Below are 18237 nucleotides of genomic sequence, written 5' to 3'. Positions count from 1 at the left end.
GGGGGTGGCGAATGGTAGATTTGTATTTACCATAACAAATGATGATTACCGTGACAAATTAAATTTCATAGGAATATAGAAAGCGGGAGCTTCAAAATGAAATAGAAGAAATTAGAAAATTTTAGTTTTTAAATTACGACACTTATAATTATTGACAAAAATGTCCTTTACATGATTTGCAGTAGCTCCATAAACTTGAAAATACCAAAATACTCAAGGTATAAACAAAAAACATTCAAGATTAATTATTGCTATTTATCTATAGGTATTTACTATTTGCCCATACCTGCCATTATTTAAATTATTTAACAATAACTTAATGCATGCCTAGTTTAGATTTAGGTAAGTAAGTATAGATTTTATTTGACAAGGCAAGTCGTATTACGACCTGAAATTCAACAGAGTATCATTTTGTTATTTGCCAAAGCATTTACACTTTGTGTAGCTCTAAATTAAAAATTATAATCCAAAAGGATTAAACTGTATTTAAGAGAGTTCCTAATTTGCTAACTCGGTAGAAATTATGATATAGGTATTCTACATGTTTTGTATAGAAATCAATTGACAATACAAATTTGCAGTATTGTAATTTTTTTGTTAAATTATCAATGTAGAGCTGGACAAAATAATAGTACGTGAATCTAAACTAGGCATTTATTGGGCATTTATTGTCTTTGGCATATAAAGGCAAGTAGTAAATGCCTAACATTGAACCCATCAAGAAAAAATATCAATTTGATGGGATACCACACATAAGCATTCTAGTCCAAATTGGCTATTACAAATAAAATTATTACAACTTAAAATTATCTTAAAAAACATTTTTCTATTATTATTTTTTTTTTAGTTTATAAATTTTGTTATTTATTTTTTATTTAAAAATTGCAATACTTACCTATACCCACCCACTATTGGCCATTTGCATCTACTTATCTGGCACTATAGCTCTTATTGGACTGTCAATTTTTTTGGCATTCACTTAAAAGTACAGTACAAGTACGTAGCTATAGGTATAATAAGAAGTAAGTAACTACAAATATGCTTATAATATACGGCAGTTTTAAATACAGGAGTATACCATTATAATGAGTACTTATAAAGTACCTGAGGTTCACACATTGCCTAATAAGTCTCAATCTGTACATAGAACAAACGGATAATTTCTTTTTGAATTGCTTTCTTTTACCTCCAATATAATATGTTCACTGTAATCTACAGTGGAATCACTTTAGTTTCAGACCATTTTTCAATCAATTTCTGGCCATTAACTAGCGCTACAATTATATTTTTTTAAAATATATTGTTACGATTTTCCCGTGGGTTCACACAAAGTCAGTTTAACTCAACAATTAATAAATTTATTTACACTTCCAAAACACTCCGTACAATAATTAACTCAGCTATTAGAAACACTACTACACTTCCACAATTATTCCACTATTCAACTTTACCGCGTTCCCAAATTCACTACTACTGCGGTTGACACCGCGTCTTTTAAATTCGCAAACCACGTTCTAGAATGACCGCGAAACGCTTCGCGATTTGCTTCGAATATTCAAGATGCTTCCAGGTGTCGCTTCCTAAGTGTGGCCTACTTTAACACGCGCCCGGCCAGATATTGCGGCGCATCGGTTTCATCGAGTATCGAGCATAGTAAGCCCAAACCGTAACAATATTAATCGGTTTCTGAATCGGACTCGAAACTTCCGTAAGTGTCTGGATCTTCATCTTGGGTTTTGTTTGCTTTTTTTTGTTGAAGCCTTGAGGTTTTTCCTTCATAAGATAGATCTTTGTAAAATTTATGATGGATAGGGGGAACAAAAGGTAATAGCTGCATGAGATTCTGATACTTGGCCAGTTTGATTTGTGGTGGGATCGCATGCAAATTAGGTAATACTACCGTGGCTGGTAGAAGTTTTGGGCGTCCGGATGTAGTCTTCTCGGTTTTTTTTATCAGGTCTTTTATATAAAATGGGAAGTCTTGGTTGTAGTTTTCTTTGTAAAACAGCTTGTACGGTTGTTCTCTTTCAAAATGCAGCCACTGCATCTTACTTAGGCCTATGATATTCGATTGCATGTAGTTGTCCATTGGAGATTGTAACCTTATCTTGCCTAATATAATGAGGAATGCAAACGGCAGCTTTCATCTGGTGAGCACTATGGGTTCGAAGGCAATTTTCTTAAGATGTCTGTATTTGCTTTTCAATAATAAATATAATGAAAAAAAAGAAATTTAAAATGGGCGCCACGCAGTTTTGATGATGATGAAACTGCGAAAATAAATGAAAAGGAAATATCTTATGAACGGGTATTAAAGCAACTAGTGAACACTAAATAAACACAAATTAATATTCCCCTTACAAAATCACTTTACTGGGTTTGTTTAACATACCATGTTGTTATTACAGTTCAATAGATGAGTAGTTTATAATAATGTAAATAGCAGGTAAATCATTATTCGGTGTTAAAACGTTGAGATAGCGTATATTTATAATTGACAAATGGTATCACCCTATAGTCGACTATAGTTCACAATAATGAAATTGCTATTAGAAGATAAATCAACCTTTGTTAGGTTTCACCGATCAGAAGTATAAAAGTGATTTAATTATGAGCAATACCTAAATAAAGGGGAGCTTTTGTCCTGTATTTTTTCGAATCTGAGTCTAGTGGTTTGTTTGTGAAAACGGTGATTAAAATCAAAAGAAAGAATTGGAATGAACTGGCCTTAATACACAGGCTTGAACCTGGTGTCTTCGAAGGTTCTTGAAGTTCTATCTCGTCCGAAGATCTCTACAAATGGATGCTTGGAGTACTGCTGGCAAAAATGATGGCTAGGTTGCAAAGATGTCAGATTTTTGACGTAATATAGTGCTGGTCGGGTCAATCTCTACCGGATTTGTACGACCATTTCAGAGGGTATAACCGGCTGTTATACTAAAGGGTAGGGGTCGACTCCCTCAGATCTTTAAAAGACCAAAGTAAGTTACACAGTGCCACTCAGAAAATTAATATGTTGCTAAAGAAAACTTACCATAACAGATCTGCACAAAAAAAACTAAAACGTGGCCGATGCCAACCGATTCCTGCTGAAGAAACTGGGTTTCCAGGGCTAACAGAGTGATAAGCCTATTCTTCAGGGCGTCTCGCAGTACTAGGTGATTGTTAATTTTAATTTTAAATCACCTTTTAAGGGTAATTGGACAAAATATCCGAAAATTAGCAAAACAACACGTTCTGGTAAAGCAGAGGGCAATGGAATCTCACTCAAGAAAATGGCGACCACATCTCCCCAAACTGGACAAAAACCCTGTTTTCTGATTGGGCTTGAAATACCGGTTTTCAAAGGAGCAGTTTTGAAACATCTTTTCTTTCTCCATGGGTCTGTCGGCTGTCAGCTCCAGATAGCACGTAAGCCTAATGGCTTATTGTACTGTCCCCATGTTTGTGGTACTTTAGTTACACCAGTCCATTATCCCTGTTTCCCGTACGAGGTGAAGAAGGTCCTTGCTTGGTGCTCTTTGTATCTCTTTCAGTACTAACTTAGTTTTCCCGAAGATTGTTTGTCGCCTTTGACCAAGTGCTTCACATTCACATATGATGTGTTCAAACGTTTCGATTTCCTCCCCGCATAGTCTGCAGTCCAGGTTATCATCGAATAGTTTCATGGTGGACAGGTGTTGTCTCACAGGTCCATGCCCTGTGAGAAGCGCTGTTAGGTCTTTCAGTTCTTTCCTGCTGTACTTTAGCAGTTCTTGAGCCTTATTTTTATTTGGTCCTGCAATAGCTTGCTTCCCATGCTTATTTCCTGGGTACGTCTTCCAGCGTTCCAGGTGTTTTGTGTTGATCCATTCTCCAGTGACCCGTCTTGTTGAGCATCTAGGTATGCCTACAGATGGTTCTGGTCCAATCATGTTGGCATTTGAGCCTTGCCTGCCAAGTTCATCTGCTTTTTCATTTCCAGGAATGCCTGAGTGACCTGGTACCCATACAAGTTTTACCCTGTTATGTTCTGCCAGTTCCGTAATTCTCTGTAGACACTCATCTACCAGTCTTGACGATGTTTTGCACGTAAGCAGTGCTTTCAAGGCCGCCTGGCTATCAGTTATTATTAGAATTTGCTTATTTTTGTAAGTCCTTCTAATGATTTCTTCTATGCACCATAACAGAGCATATATTTCCGTTTGAAAAACTGTGGCGTGTTTTCCTAGTGGTATGCTAATGCTTACCTTAGGTCTCTCGCCATAAACTCCTGCACCACTTCCCCTTTCCTGTTTAGATCCATCTGTGAACCATATTAGACAGTCCTGGGTCAGTTTTTTCGCATTATTTACCCAGAATTTTTGATCCAGTATTACCTCAAATTTCCTCTGAATGTGATATTTAGGACACATGTAATCCGATCTCATTTCAAGAATTGGATCCCTTACTGTGTTCCAAATTAATGTTGTACCTGTCGTTGTTATGTTCCCCGGCAGGTCAATCAAGTCCCGGAGCCTTTGGTAAGCACATCTTGCCTCCCCTAAAATTATTAGGTCCAGTGTAGGCAGGTCTAATATAGCTTCCATGCTCGCAGTTGGAGTGGTTCTTATTGCACCAGTTATGCCTAGACAGGCCATTCGTTGAATCCTCTCTAGTTTGTGTATCGCAGTGTTTTGCATGACTTTTGGCCACCAGCTTACAGCTGCGTAAGTTATTGCTGGTCTGATCACCCTGGTGTACACCCAGTGCACCATACCAGGTCTGAGACCCCATGTTTTTCCATACATTCGTCTAACCATTGCAAATGTGGTTACCGATTTGTTTATGACTTTTTCCAGATGCTGGTTCCAGGTTAGTTTTGAGTCTAGGATGACTCCTAAATACTTAACCTCTCCCTTGAATGTTAACTCTTCACCATGAAGATAAATTGGTCCAATTCCATCCAATTTTTTCCTTCTGGTAAATGAGACGATGGTGGCTTTTGTGGGGCTTATATTCAGCCCTTCACTTGCAGTCCATCTTGCTACAGTATTTAGGGCCATCTGCATCCTTTCCCGTACTGTACTTGTGAACTTCCCTTTCACCATGATAACTATGTCGTCGGCATATCCATTAACATGGAAGCCTTCCCTGCTCAGCTTATTGAGCAGTCCGTCAACGACAAGGTTCCATAGGATAGGCGATAGGTTACCACCCTGGGGACATCCTCCAGCTACTTGCACTGAAAGACTTTCACCCATGAGTGAAGAGTGTACCAATCTGTTTTTGAGCAAGCCCTTGATCCACCTGCAGCAGGTGTCATCAAGTCCTCTTTCTTTGGCTGCCGTGATGATTGATTTAAAAGAGGTATTATCAAAAGCACCTTCTATATCCAAGAAGGCACCCAATGTTATCTCTTTGTTTTCCAGGCCTTGTTCCAGTCGATGTACAACCTGGAAAAGCGCTGTTTCTGTTGACTTTCCTGTTGTGTACGCATATTGGTCTTGGTGTAGTGGTCTATTTACTAAAACACCATCCCTTATATGTCTGTCCACCGGTTTTTCCAATGTTTTTAAAATAAATGACATGAGACTGATTGGTCTAAATGATTTAGCCAGGTCGGATGGTCTCCCTGCTTTGGGTATGAAAATCGCCCTAACTTGCCTCCAGTTCATTGGAATATGTCCTAGTGCTAAGCTAGCTCTTAGAACATTGGTTAGTTTGCTAGTGAGCAAGTCTGTTCCTTGCTGTAGCATTATGGGTAGTATTCCGTCAGGTCCCGGTGATTTATACGGTTCAAACGAATTTATTGCCCATTTTACTTTGTCATAGGTCACCACTTGTGAGGCTACCTTCCAGTCGCTTCTGGAGGCTTTTTTGCAAGTCTCCAGGCCTTCAGTTACTGAAAGTTCCTCTGTGATTGTTGAGCCAGGAAAGTGTACCCTGAAAAGTTCTTCCAAGGTGTCTTTGCCTGACTTTGTGTATTCTCCACTCGGAGTTTTTATATTGCTTATCACATTTTGGAAGTTCTTAGATAGGATTCGTTGGAGTCTGGCGCATTCTGGAATGCTATCAATATCCTCACAGTGCCTTCTCCAGGAGTCATATTTAGCCTTCCTGAGTGATTTATTGTAGTTTACTAAGCACTCTCTGTACTGTTCCCAGAGTCCTGTCTTTTTTGCCTTATTGTAAAGTTGTCTTACTTTCTTCCTCTTAGCCGCTAGGTCATTATTCCACCAGACAACATTTCTGTTGGATACCCTATGGATAAGAGGACAGTTGTTCTCATATGTCTTTATTACTGCAGTCTGTAAATCTCCTGCAGCTTTTTCTAGGCTTATCACATTTTTTATTTTGGTTTCAACGCTTTGAATGTTTGAAAACAAGTCTGTCCTAAAGGATTCCCAGTTAGTTTTCCGAGCGTTGCGATACGTTTCAGTAGTTCGTTGCATGCCGCTAAGCTCAAAGCATATGTATTGTCACGATCTAATTTTTAGTCGTAACGCGGGGACGTGTAGGCTGGGGTCGTAGTCAAGTTAAACTCAAAGATTGGATAACAAAAACAACAACGTTTATTCATAGAGAGAAACTAAGTTGAAGACTGATTTTATACACATTGTCAGACACAAGTTGGCTTATTTATAAATTACAAGTTCGTACTTACATGATAATAAATGCACAAACCATTTTGGACGAGGGTAAGTGTCAGGGTAGAGTTCCCTTAACTTTCGCGACCGAACCGTTTAGTTTCGCGGATAATTTCTAACTAACCTTTCTTTCCCAATTTCTCGGCTATTTATTGTAAGGTATTGCGATCCCTTAGTCAGTTCAATTTCTTAATTGCTTGTCTAAGCACTTGGATCATTGTCCGAACAATTGATGACTTATTGCTGACCGGCGATTGCAACACCTTAGCTAGCTTCCGTTCTAAAAGGTTCGATTGCTTATTTTGCAACCCAAGTGGTCGACGACTTGTTTCGGTCAGTGGCCGATTATTTGCTGACTAAGTAATTAACGAAAATCTACTTGTGACACATTCCCCCGGCCGACAAAAGGTAGTCCCTAGCTTTTCACAATATTAAGAAAGTTCACTATGCAAATCTTCTAAACAAAATAACATTAAATTAATTATACTTTTAAATTTTTAATCATGGTGGCAATATAACAGAAATTTGACACCACAAATTCTAATCTCTTTCTTCAAATCTTAATGTAGAACAAACATAAAAATTTCCTTAATGAATTTTCCCCCTTATTACAACACAAACAAAATTTATCATAGTTACTTGTAAAAACTAATCAACAAAGTATAGCCCCTAGTTTTTCACAGAATTAAAATTAAAAATATCCCGTTTCATACCCCAAAAAGAAAATTATAAAAGAAAACATACAACAATCGGAATAAAAGTAAATGTTTTTGTTATTTTCTTACCTCTAGAGTTTGTAAAAAAAAAAACTTAATGTCTCTATGCTTTAACACTGAGGGGGGAGACTTTTCACTCGCGATTCACTAATATTCCGCGCACTATTGTCTGTTCGGGGATTCTATCTTCTTTTCGCGGCACTTCACTGCACTAAACACGGCTTCTGAAGACAATTTGGACGGTGTCTGGAGTCTGGAACTACATATCTGTTTACTGCTCTGGACGTGCAAGTGGAACAATTCCCAGAACTGTATTTTCACGATTGCCATGGTGTGTGGTCCGTGATCTAATTAGTGACGAGCCGGAACGGTACTGAATTATATCGGGGTGACCACAAGGGTACACCGCGGGTATCCATTTGCTAGTTATATGGGGCTGAGGTGACCGCATGGATACACCTCAGGAATTATATTTGTATATTATTTCATTATATTATTATTTGTATATTATTTCATTATATTATTTATTTATTTATTTATTTATCATGCCTGAGTGCCTCTGAAGCCGTATCCTTTCTGGAAGGAAAAGATGGGTGACCATGGTAGCGGAAGAGCATCGCGAGGAAGAGCGGGCGGTAACCCACAAGTTTGGGCGAGTCGGGCTACTCCAACTTCGCTGTCGGTAGGGCATGGTAGGCGACCAAGACCTGGTGAAGAGGTATCTGCTGGTGGTCCTCGTAGTCGCGGGGTGCGCGGACGGACCAATTGAAACGAACTTAATTGACACAATGCGTCAATATAACTTGACGGGAGCCGATTTGGGATCATCCCCCGCGGCAGGTCACCACGGCCTAGTGTGTCTATTCCTACCGCGGCCACGATCACAAACCGACTCAACTGTGGTCGCGGTCTGACGTTCCCTGGTTGGTTTTTCATCGTCAGCGTTTCCAGTCTCCTGTGCCCGTTGCTTTTAGCTTTTGCTGATTTCCGTTTCCATTTCCAGTGGCGTGTATTAGTTTTTACCGAGTCTGATCCAAAGCCTTGATCGCTCTTCATTTTGTAGTGGTTTCCTTCTGGCTTCTTCGCGTAGTAACTCCCGTCAGTGTTAAACGCAATAAAAAAAAACGTATTACTACCTACTGCTAATTAAAATCTTAATGTCTAACATTCCCGTTATAATCATAAAATCCCTCGTAAAATATATAGGCATATTGATAATAGCCTTAGTTAAGTTATGCACTAAAAAAAAATATAAATCCCTTTGTTTTTCTTAAATATGATATAAACCTATATTATAAATTGTCCATTTGCCTACCACTGGTTTTATTTTGATACATTGTAAAGCCTTACTGTAATTCTTCGAAAACTTGCAATATGCTGATCAAGCTCTGCTTGCTCATATCATTTCATGTGAAAACAGTTAACGTCCTAATATTGAAACTTTGTAATCTTACTACGTGCCCCGTTTGACTTTTATAAAGTCTTCAAGTTACATTTGCAAGTAGTTACATGCAATCGTTTATTTATTACATTTAGCAACTCATATAATTTTTGAATTTGTAAACCCGTGGAATTTAACGCCCCATATTTTGACTACGGTACTTAATTACCGCATATGCTCGTAGTGTATTTTTATTTTTTTTTGCCCCAATATACTTTTTCTTTCATTTGCCCCTTATTATTTTTATATAATTATTTTGTTTCTTTACATACCATTATGTAATTATAAATCTTCGCGCGCGCTTTTTATTAATTATTCTCGAATTAAAGCTCTATTCCGATTGAAGATGTTTTAAAAAAATATTTATTTTCGAAATAAGGCACTTATAACTAATGAGCAATACTTAAACAGCAACAAACGGTTAGCTTGGCTTTGACATAAGTAATGATAATAGTACGAACGCAACAAATGGTTTTAAAGAACTATTCTGCTTACTGCAGCAGTTTTCTAGCTTACTCTAGTGTAGTACGTGGGTTTAGGGACATTTCTCCTCCACCCTTAGATTTTTCAACGTCCTCGTTGAGAAGCTTTTGTAATGTTTTAATAGGAATATACTTCAAGTATTTTTGTTTTATCCATTGATAGATTACGATACCTATAATACAAATAATCAATATGAATACAATAATAAAAATACTAGTTGTTATAATGTTTGATTGTGACTGTGCAAAGTCTTCAAATTTGATAGGTTCTAAGAGATCTTCTTCAATTAGGCCTGGATCATTTAAATGTTTTACTTTAAAATTCAACGTATAGTTTGTTATTTCAAAATTCAAAGATTCGACTAACGTTGCCGTTATATTATTACTAGCCAAGGCATATCGATATTGATTAAAAATTACATCACATTGACTTCCGACAATATTACAGCCCTTTACGTGTTTTTTCTCAAATTTGAAACAGTTTTCATAGATTACTTCACTTGATTTAGTACATATTAATAATGCCTTATGATAAGTTAAAGAATGTACCTTATAGTTATTTGCTATGTTTGCGTAATAACAATTCTTCCTTAAAATACAACTATTTTCTAAGGGTTCCGCACAAATCCACTTCGCGTTGATTTCCTCGCACTTTTTGAACCATAACTCGCCACAATAGAACTTACTAGGACTTATAAGGATTTTAGATTGATTATTTGGGATTGGGTAGACGAATTTTAAGTCACAAAAACTTTGTTCGAACACTGGTATTTTAATCGCTAGAATGACCATATCATTAAGTATTAAAGCTCCAGTTTTACAAATTAATGTTAACTCAGTCATGTGACTTATTGACCATAGGACTTTCTTTGGGTAGTGATATAGCAAGTATTGCCAGATTTCACTAATTTCTAATGGAGAAAGAATTTCTAGGTCTAATGTCTCCAGATGAGCAAAAGAAAGCACTCTTATAAGTTTTTCCAATAAGTCATTTACGTGATGAATTTGTATGTATAAATCTTGTATTGACAGCGTGAGCATCAATTGATTATTGATTTGCAATATTTGTTTTTGAATCATATCAGAATTATCATTAATGCTTTTCAAAGTGTCTCTGAATTTTGACATTACATGGCCAGCAATTGAGCTGAGTTCATTGATTTTATGCATTGAATTCAGCTGATTTCTTTTAAGAACCTCAAAATTTTGAGTTATAGTTTGCAAATCGTTATCGTCTAGATTTCCGGTAACAAACTTAATACCTGCTCCAAGAAAATTGAATAATCCTCGTTTAGTGCGGGTTTCCTTATGTAACTTTAATTTGTCATATGTGTCAAAGGTTCTATTGAGCAGTTTACATGTGTGCAAATATAGTGTTTCAATGGTGTTATTTGTATGTTCGTCCACTAGAGGCTTAATAATTATTATGTTAGTAAGAAGCTGTGATAAAATATTTCCTATATTAGTAATATTAAAAGGGATATAAGTTGTATGATAATGATTAATTATTTGCGTACGAGCAATATCTTCTTCATAGAATCCGTTGTTTGCCAGTTCATGTATTTGAAGGGCCTGGACCGGAAGAGTCAGAATCAGGAGGATCGGGATCAATATCCTGTGGAACAACAGATTTTTTCCTAAGTCTCTTGATTTTTCTAACGTGAGTATTAATAGTTTTCTTTTTCGATTGCCCAGAAATTTTGTTTCCTGACGCATGAGTTACGTTTGTAGGAATATACTGGGGATTCATTTTATTTCGTAAGGGGTTTTTTCGATAAACAGTGTCACCAGTTTGAATTACAGGGGGTTGTTCGACATTTTTATTTTGTTTCTGTGTATTTTCAGATTGTTTCTTGTATGTAGTTTTATATACATGCTCATGGAACGGTAAAACTTCCTGTTTTCGTTTTTCATTGTATTGTTCGTAAAGGGTTAAATCAGGATCGAACTCTGGTTCATTTATGTACGGACCATATAGGAGGGAAAACGGTGAATGACCAGTAGTCGAATGAATACTTTGGTTATAAATAAGAACAGCAGAAATCCTTAAATTTTGGGGAGTCTCATCAGGATTCTTAATTTTCATGACACGTAACTTTTCAAATAGCGTGGAGTGTAGTCTCTCTACTGGGCTATTTGACGAGGAATTTCCAGGAGTTGTATAATGTACTTCGATATTAAAAAGTTGACAAAACTCTTGAAAAACATGATTTTGAAATTCTTTTCCTCTATCAGCAACAATTCTTTGTGGAGTGTTGTGATGTGAAAAGTAGTGTCGTAATTTACTTAAGACAGTGATAGAATTTTTATCTTGAATAAAATATGCTTGTGCGTATTTTGAAAATGAATCGATAATAGTTAAAAACTGACAATTAGAAAATTGGAATATATCGATATGTAATGTCTTAAAGGGTCTTTCAGCTAGTAAGGGTCCTTCGTAGGCAATTCTGTAAGGGTGACGTTCATACTTACTTTGCAAACAGATTTCACATCGATTTATGTAGGTAGTGATTTGATCTCGTAATTTCGGCCAATAGTACTTTTGTTTTAAATGGTTATAAGTTTCGTTTATTCCATTATGATTTTTCTGATGGTAAGAACTAATGAGATCAGCTTGATCTTCTGTATTGGTCACATCTATTAGGTTAATGTTTGAGAATACAAGTTTGGCTGTTGTGTTTAAATTTGCAGCAACTAATCGCTGAAATTCTAGTTTTAATTCAGGCTCTTTTATACAAATTGTAAACACTACGTCAGGCTTAATTATTTCTTTAAAAATTTTAGAAATTTGTTCTTGACTATTTTCTTTCTTAATCTGAACTAAATGGTGATTTTTGTTAAATCGTTTGGAAAAAGTATGTTTGAATTCATCTCCATATCTGATAATCAATCGATTGGAGGCGTAATTCACTGGTAATTCAGAAATAGGTAGACCTTTAGCATCAGGGTCATTGTTAGAGTGAACTGTGGTGTCAGAAATATTATCTGGGTTAATGTTTACTGGCGTATTCTTATCGCTATTAAGATAACGCTGATTAACACAGTAGTCCGCTAGATCAAATTCCTGCAGGTTTGCAACTGTATCGTCAGCATTTGCGATATGAGATTGCGTTTCTGTATTATCGTTTTGTTTTTTCGTTTCACTGACATTGAGGTCAATTCTAGATAACGCATCAGCAACTACGTTTTCTTTTCCTTTTTTATATTTTATTTCAAAATTAAACTCCTCTAATTTTAATTTCCATCTTACTAAGCGTGAGTTTGGTTCCTTGATTTTTGATAACCATACAAGTGGATTATGATCAGTTTCGATAATAAATTTGGTTCCATAAAGATAACATCTAAAATGTTTTGTGGAATCTAAAATAGACAATAATTCTTTCTCGATAGTTGAGTAGTTCTTTTCTGCAGAGTTTAAAGTTCTTGAGTAAAATGCGATAGGATGATCATTTTGAGATAAGACCGATCCAATTGCAATATTTGAACCATCTGTTGTTAATTTAAATGGTTTCGTAAAATCGGGATATTGAAGTATTGGAGAGTTTGTTATTAATTCCTTGCATTTTTGAAAAGCTTCACAATATTCTTGGTTTCCAATGTTTTTCTCACATCCTTTTCTTAAACATTTAGTTAAAGGAAAAGTTATTTTAGAAAAATTACGAATAAAGCGTCTGTAATATCCTACTAAACCTAGAAAGGCTTTTATTTCCTTTTGGGTTTTAGGTATGGGATATCTTTGAATAGCTTCAATCTTTTGCGGATTTGGTTTAATACCGTCAGGTGTAATTATATGACCTAAAAATGATACTTCTTTGTTTAAAAACTCTGATTTATCTAATTGTATTTTTAAGTTTACTTCTCTCAATTTTTTAAATATGATTCTAATGTGGTCTAGATGTTCTGACAGTGATTTTGAAAATATCACTACATCGTCCATATAGACAAAACAAAACTTATACAAGTAGTCCCTTAATATTTCGTCCATCATACGTTGAAATGTAGCGGGCGCGTTTTTCAAACCAAAGGGCATACGCAAATACTCAAAGTGTCCATTGTTTACTGAAAATGCGGTTTTTTCGATGGATGAAGGATCCATTTCTATTTGATGGAAACCTTGGGCTAAATCGAGTGTTGTAAAATACATACACTTTCCTAAATTGTCCAAGATTTCTTCGATTCTTGGTAACGGGTATTTTTCTTCAATGGTCACATCATTCAATTTTCGATAGTCAATAACCATGCGAAATTTTGGTTTACCAGAAGCGTCTGCTTTTTTTGGTACTATCCAAACAGGTACGGAATAAGGAGAAATGGATGGTCTAATTATTTTATTATCCAATAACTTTTGAATTTGAAGTTTTATCTCTTTATTCATGTTTGGAGGGTGCCTAAATGATTTTACGTAGACTGGCCTATCATCACTAGTCCGAATAAAATGTTTAGTTTGACTGGTAAAAGTTAAGTCACTGTTCTCACGATACATTATGTCTTTGAATTCATGACAGATTGGGAGGATTTTTGATCTTTCAAATGGTGTTAAGTGATCTAATCGAAGTTGAAGTTCAGGGTTAAATTGGGTTTCTTTGTTAAAAGGTGGATCAATTAATTCGAATTGATCTTGAGGTATTACTTTAATTCTTTGATGAAAATTTATTTGTAACTCAGGTTTCGGATTGGGAATTTTACAAAGTCCATTTTTTACTTGAACTAATGAGTCTGGGATGACATGTTCTTGTATCTTAAATGATGGTAAAATAGCCGTACCTTGTTCAAAGTTTACAGGTATTATTAAAAAATTATTATTTTCGTTCTGGATAGGTTTAGTTAAAGGCTTGTTGTAAGCAAGAGAAAATGGTATTATGATGTCTTCTAAAGTTAAGGTTTTTTCCTCATAATTCAACAAAGCGTTCAACATTCTCAAATCTTTTGTACCGATAAGAGCATCAAAATTGTCATGCCAATTTAGCACACGCATTTTGAAAGAGTACTGAATGCCAAGTTCTTCTAGCAATTTTAGACTGAGATTTTTGTCTTCTTTGTAATTTTGCTTACAGGCAATTACTTCAAATGGCTCAATAAACACATTATTTGGAAAAAGTTTTGCAATTTTGGGTGAAATAATAGAGTCAGAGGCTCCAGAATCTATTAAAATCGTAACTTGTTTATTTGGAAGGTAAAAGTAGGGTAATTCAATTGTTTGTGCAACATTATTTAAGTTAATTCCTTGTCGGAGGCTACATCCTGAAAATTTTCTGGTTCTTGAAAATTTTGATTTTGACAATCAATTATTTCTTCAAATTCTGTGTTAGGATCTTGAATATACTCGTCATTCGGCATTTGAGGGTAGTTATCAAAACAACAATTATTAGGCGTATTATTGTCATAATAAACTTGGTCTTCAAATTGAGGATTTGCTTCAAGATTAGTTAACTCTTGTGATATGAAATTTCTTTGTCCCGAAGGTTGGAAATTATTATATCTTTGAGGTTGTCTTTGTTGGAATAATCGGGATGGTCCTGCTGTGGATGTTGACATAGGAGTAGGTGTATCAAATTTTGGTTTGAATTGGGGTTGTCTCCCAAATACTTGTGAATTAGTCGGGTAGTGTCTATTAACATTGGGTCTTGATTGAATGTTAATTGGTTGACTAGGAAATTGTTTTGGTTGTGTAAACTGATTTCCTGGTGCAATAAATGAATTATTATTATTATTATTATTATTATTAATAGGGGTTTGTGTACTGGTCGTGTATGTCTATTTTGTGTATTGGTGTTAAATTGTTGGTTTTGATTTTGTTGATGGCGTTGATGGTGTACAGTATTAATTTGTGTAAAATTAACTTGAGATTCAATCATGTTGTAATTAATTACATGTTGAAAAGCAGCATCTAACGAGTTAGGCCTTTGAATCATAAGCATTGTCTTTAATGTTTGCGGCGAATTTGCTGTAAGAATAAGAACTGCAGTATTTTCTACTTGTGAAAGTAGGGTTAATTTAGAAGCTTGATCTAAAACTTCACACTGAATTTTGGCTATAATTCTCTGTACAAAGGTCTTAATTCTTTCTACAAATTGCAACAATGATTCATATTTATTGATTTTAATATATTGGAGTTCTTGCAGTAAAATTTGATATGTTACAGGATCTCCAAACTTTTGACGTAGACCAGTTTTAATGGCATTCCAATTATTTAAATCAGGACGTGAAAGGCAAAAATTCCTTGCATCCTCAACCAACTTAGACTTAATTGCGGCTGTCACTAACTGTTTCTGTTCATTTGTCCCATTATAATAAGTAGCAAAAAATTCATCTACTGACAAAATGAAACTTTCTAAATGCTCTTGTTTCCCAGAGAAGGTAGGTAAGAGAGTAGTGTGGAAACGAATATTTTCCATTTTTATCCTATTACTATTACTTTGTAAAGGTGCACTTAAAGTATTTATGTTTAAATTATCAATTAATTCAACGAGTTCTTCTTGCTCGTGTGTAACAACTTTATCTAAATTACACTCTTCGTCGAGTTGATCAGTTTCACTATCTGAACTTTCAGAATCAAAAATTTGTCCTAACCCTAAGGAAGCCCTATGTTCATATAAAACCTTTTTCAACCTATTAGACATGTAACAAAAATGGTCATTTCAACGACTTACACAATCGTAGAACCCATGGGAACCGCTTTGTCACTATCTGGTGGAAAATCCCTGTATCTCCAGCACTGACATGCAGAGGCGTGCGATGATTCTCTCAGGAACCCTTCACTGACGTGATGCGACACTTCCAGGTGATCTCAGGTTGCTATCTTCTTTTCGGAAATCGGCTCGGTTCGATGTGTGGCAGATAGCGCGATAAAGATTTTGAAAAATCACTTCCCGGCAACGAAAACTCGATAAAGACGGAAACTCGCACTATCCTACCGGCTGCGCCAATTAAAGCTCTATTCCGATTGAAGATGTTTTAAAAAATATTTATTTTCGAAATAAGGCACTTATAACTAATGAGCAATACTTAAACAGCAACAAACGGTTAGCTTGGCTTTGACATAAGTAATGATAATAGTACGAACGCAACAAATGGTTTTAAAGAACTATTCTGCTTACTGCAGCAGTTTTCTAGCTTACTCTAGTGTAGTACGTGGGTTTAGGGACATTTCTCGGGAAAGAAACCGTGCCATACGCCCTAACAATTTTTCAGTAATGGCTAATATGACCTTACAGGCAGCTTTGGCTGAGCCAAAAACTCCGGCCACCCCGAAGTTTACATGCCCATCTACATTTAACCCTTCTATTGACTCTCCCAGTATTTTTATAAATAAATACGAAAAAGCAGCGATTGTGAATAGCTGGTCAGAAAATAATAAAATATCTTATTTAGCTAATTTTTTGGAAGGTCCAGCCCATACATGGTTTGGTAATTATATTAGTGAGCCAGAGAATCAGATGAAAACATGGCTAAATATAAAATCAGATTTTTTGAAAGAGTTTTCAGGAGAACAACCACTCCGAAAGTTGAAATTTCGATTAAACACTCGCAAACAGCAAGACGTCGAGGATATAAAAAAGTACTACTATGATCTGTTAGCAATCGCAAACGAGATTGACCCAGAAATGACTTTTGACGCGTTTAGGGATCATTTTGAAAATGGTTTACATCCGTCTTACTATGAGATGTATTATTTGCTTAGTTCTAGCAATAGAAATTTTGACGATTTAAAGCAATTGATGATTAAGATAAGCGATATAAAAGAAAGGACATTAGTGAATCAAATGACACAAAGTACAGCTTTATTGTCAGTATCTGCGGCAGTAAACAGTAACAATGGTAATAACCCAACAAACCGGCAAAGGACCTGGAATGACACAAGGCCACGGACATTTTTTAATAGGAATTTTTCGAATACGATTCAAAATCAGACACGAAATACCTATGTTCCAAGGGTGAATGATTTTAGACCAAATCAAAATAGTCCGAGGAACAACTCATTCAATAGGGGGCGACAATTTGTAAGAAACAATTCGCAACAACCCCAGAGCCATGATACTTTTAATAGGAACAGAAATCAGTTTTCTAATCAAAACTGGAGAAATAATAATAACAATAATTATTTGCCTCGTACGAGAACGCACGACGGCCGGGTTATTTGCATTGATTGCCGTAGGCCCGGTCACGTGTCGTGTAACTTCAATAACAGGCCTTTTCAAAGGAATGCACCTCAAGGCCGAAGAAACCCAAACGACAGAGGACAGTTTCAAAATTAAGAAGCCCGAACGAAATTGTCCAATTATCATCTACGGGCACCAGTAAACAAACATTAATAGTACATATCACAGTTAACGATAAAGATAACGTTCCTGTTTTACTTGATACGGGAGCTTGTAAAAATATAGTCGACATAAATTATATCAGTAACATGAGACGATTACAAGGCAATATACAACTGATAACAGCAGGAGGTTATCCAGTTCAACCTCTCGGCAATTCAGAGGTAATTATAAAAGTTAATGGCACAATTATTTTCGTTGAGGCACTAGTGGTGCAAAATTTATCAAAAGCCTTAATTTTGGGACATAACTTTTTGGCTAGTAAAAAATCATTGATTGACTATAATACCAATACTGTGACATTATACCATGAACTTGACCCGTTGATTTTACATTTTGGCAACAATGTCAACAGCAACATAGGGAAAATAGAACAAATGGAAGATACTAATAAGGTATTTGCGAACGTCGAGATTGAGTCAACCGCGCGAAATTTGAAGGTTGCACTTGAAACCGACTACATGGTCGAGGTTGGTCGCGAGATAACGGTACGACTGAACTGTGCCTTATCTCCGCACGAGTTCACGAAGTACTGCTTTATCGAGAACGATAAATACCTACGACCAAAAGGGTTGATTTGTTCAAATATTTTTGTAAGAAATGGCAAATGGTACATCAAAATTAATAATATGATGTTTAAAAAAGTGTTCATGTTGAAAAATTCCACAATTG

The 18237-nt window shown here is 35.8% G+C and overlaps 1 protein-coding gene across 1 annotated transcript in view; it reads left to right on the top strand.

The window, feature by feature from the left end:
* LOC145738281 (uncharacterized) overlaps positions 1–18237 on the top strand; it is a 59929-nt gene that overhangs the window by 35397 nt on the left and 6295 nt on the right. The window lies entirely within an intron of this gene.

Source organism: Ips typographus, linkage group LG15 (assembly GCF_016097725.1).
Source record: "Ips typographus isolate SLU linkage group LG15, UJ_Ityp_2.0, whole genome shotgun sequence".
Lineage (NCBI taxonomy): Eukaryota > Metazoa > Arthropoda > Insecta > Coleoptera > Curculionidae > Ips > Ips typographus.
This window is presented reverse-complemented; position numbering and strand designations above follow the sequence as displayed.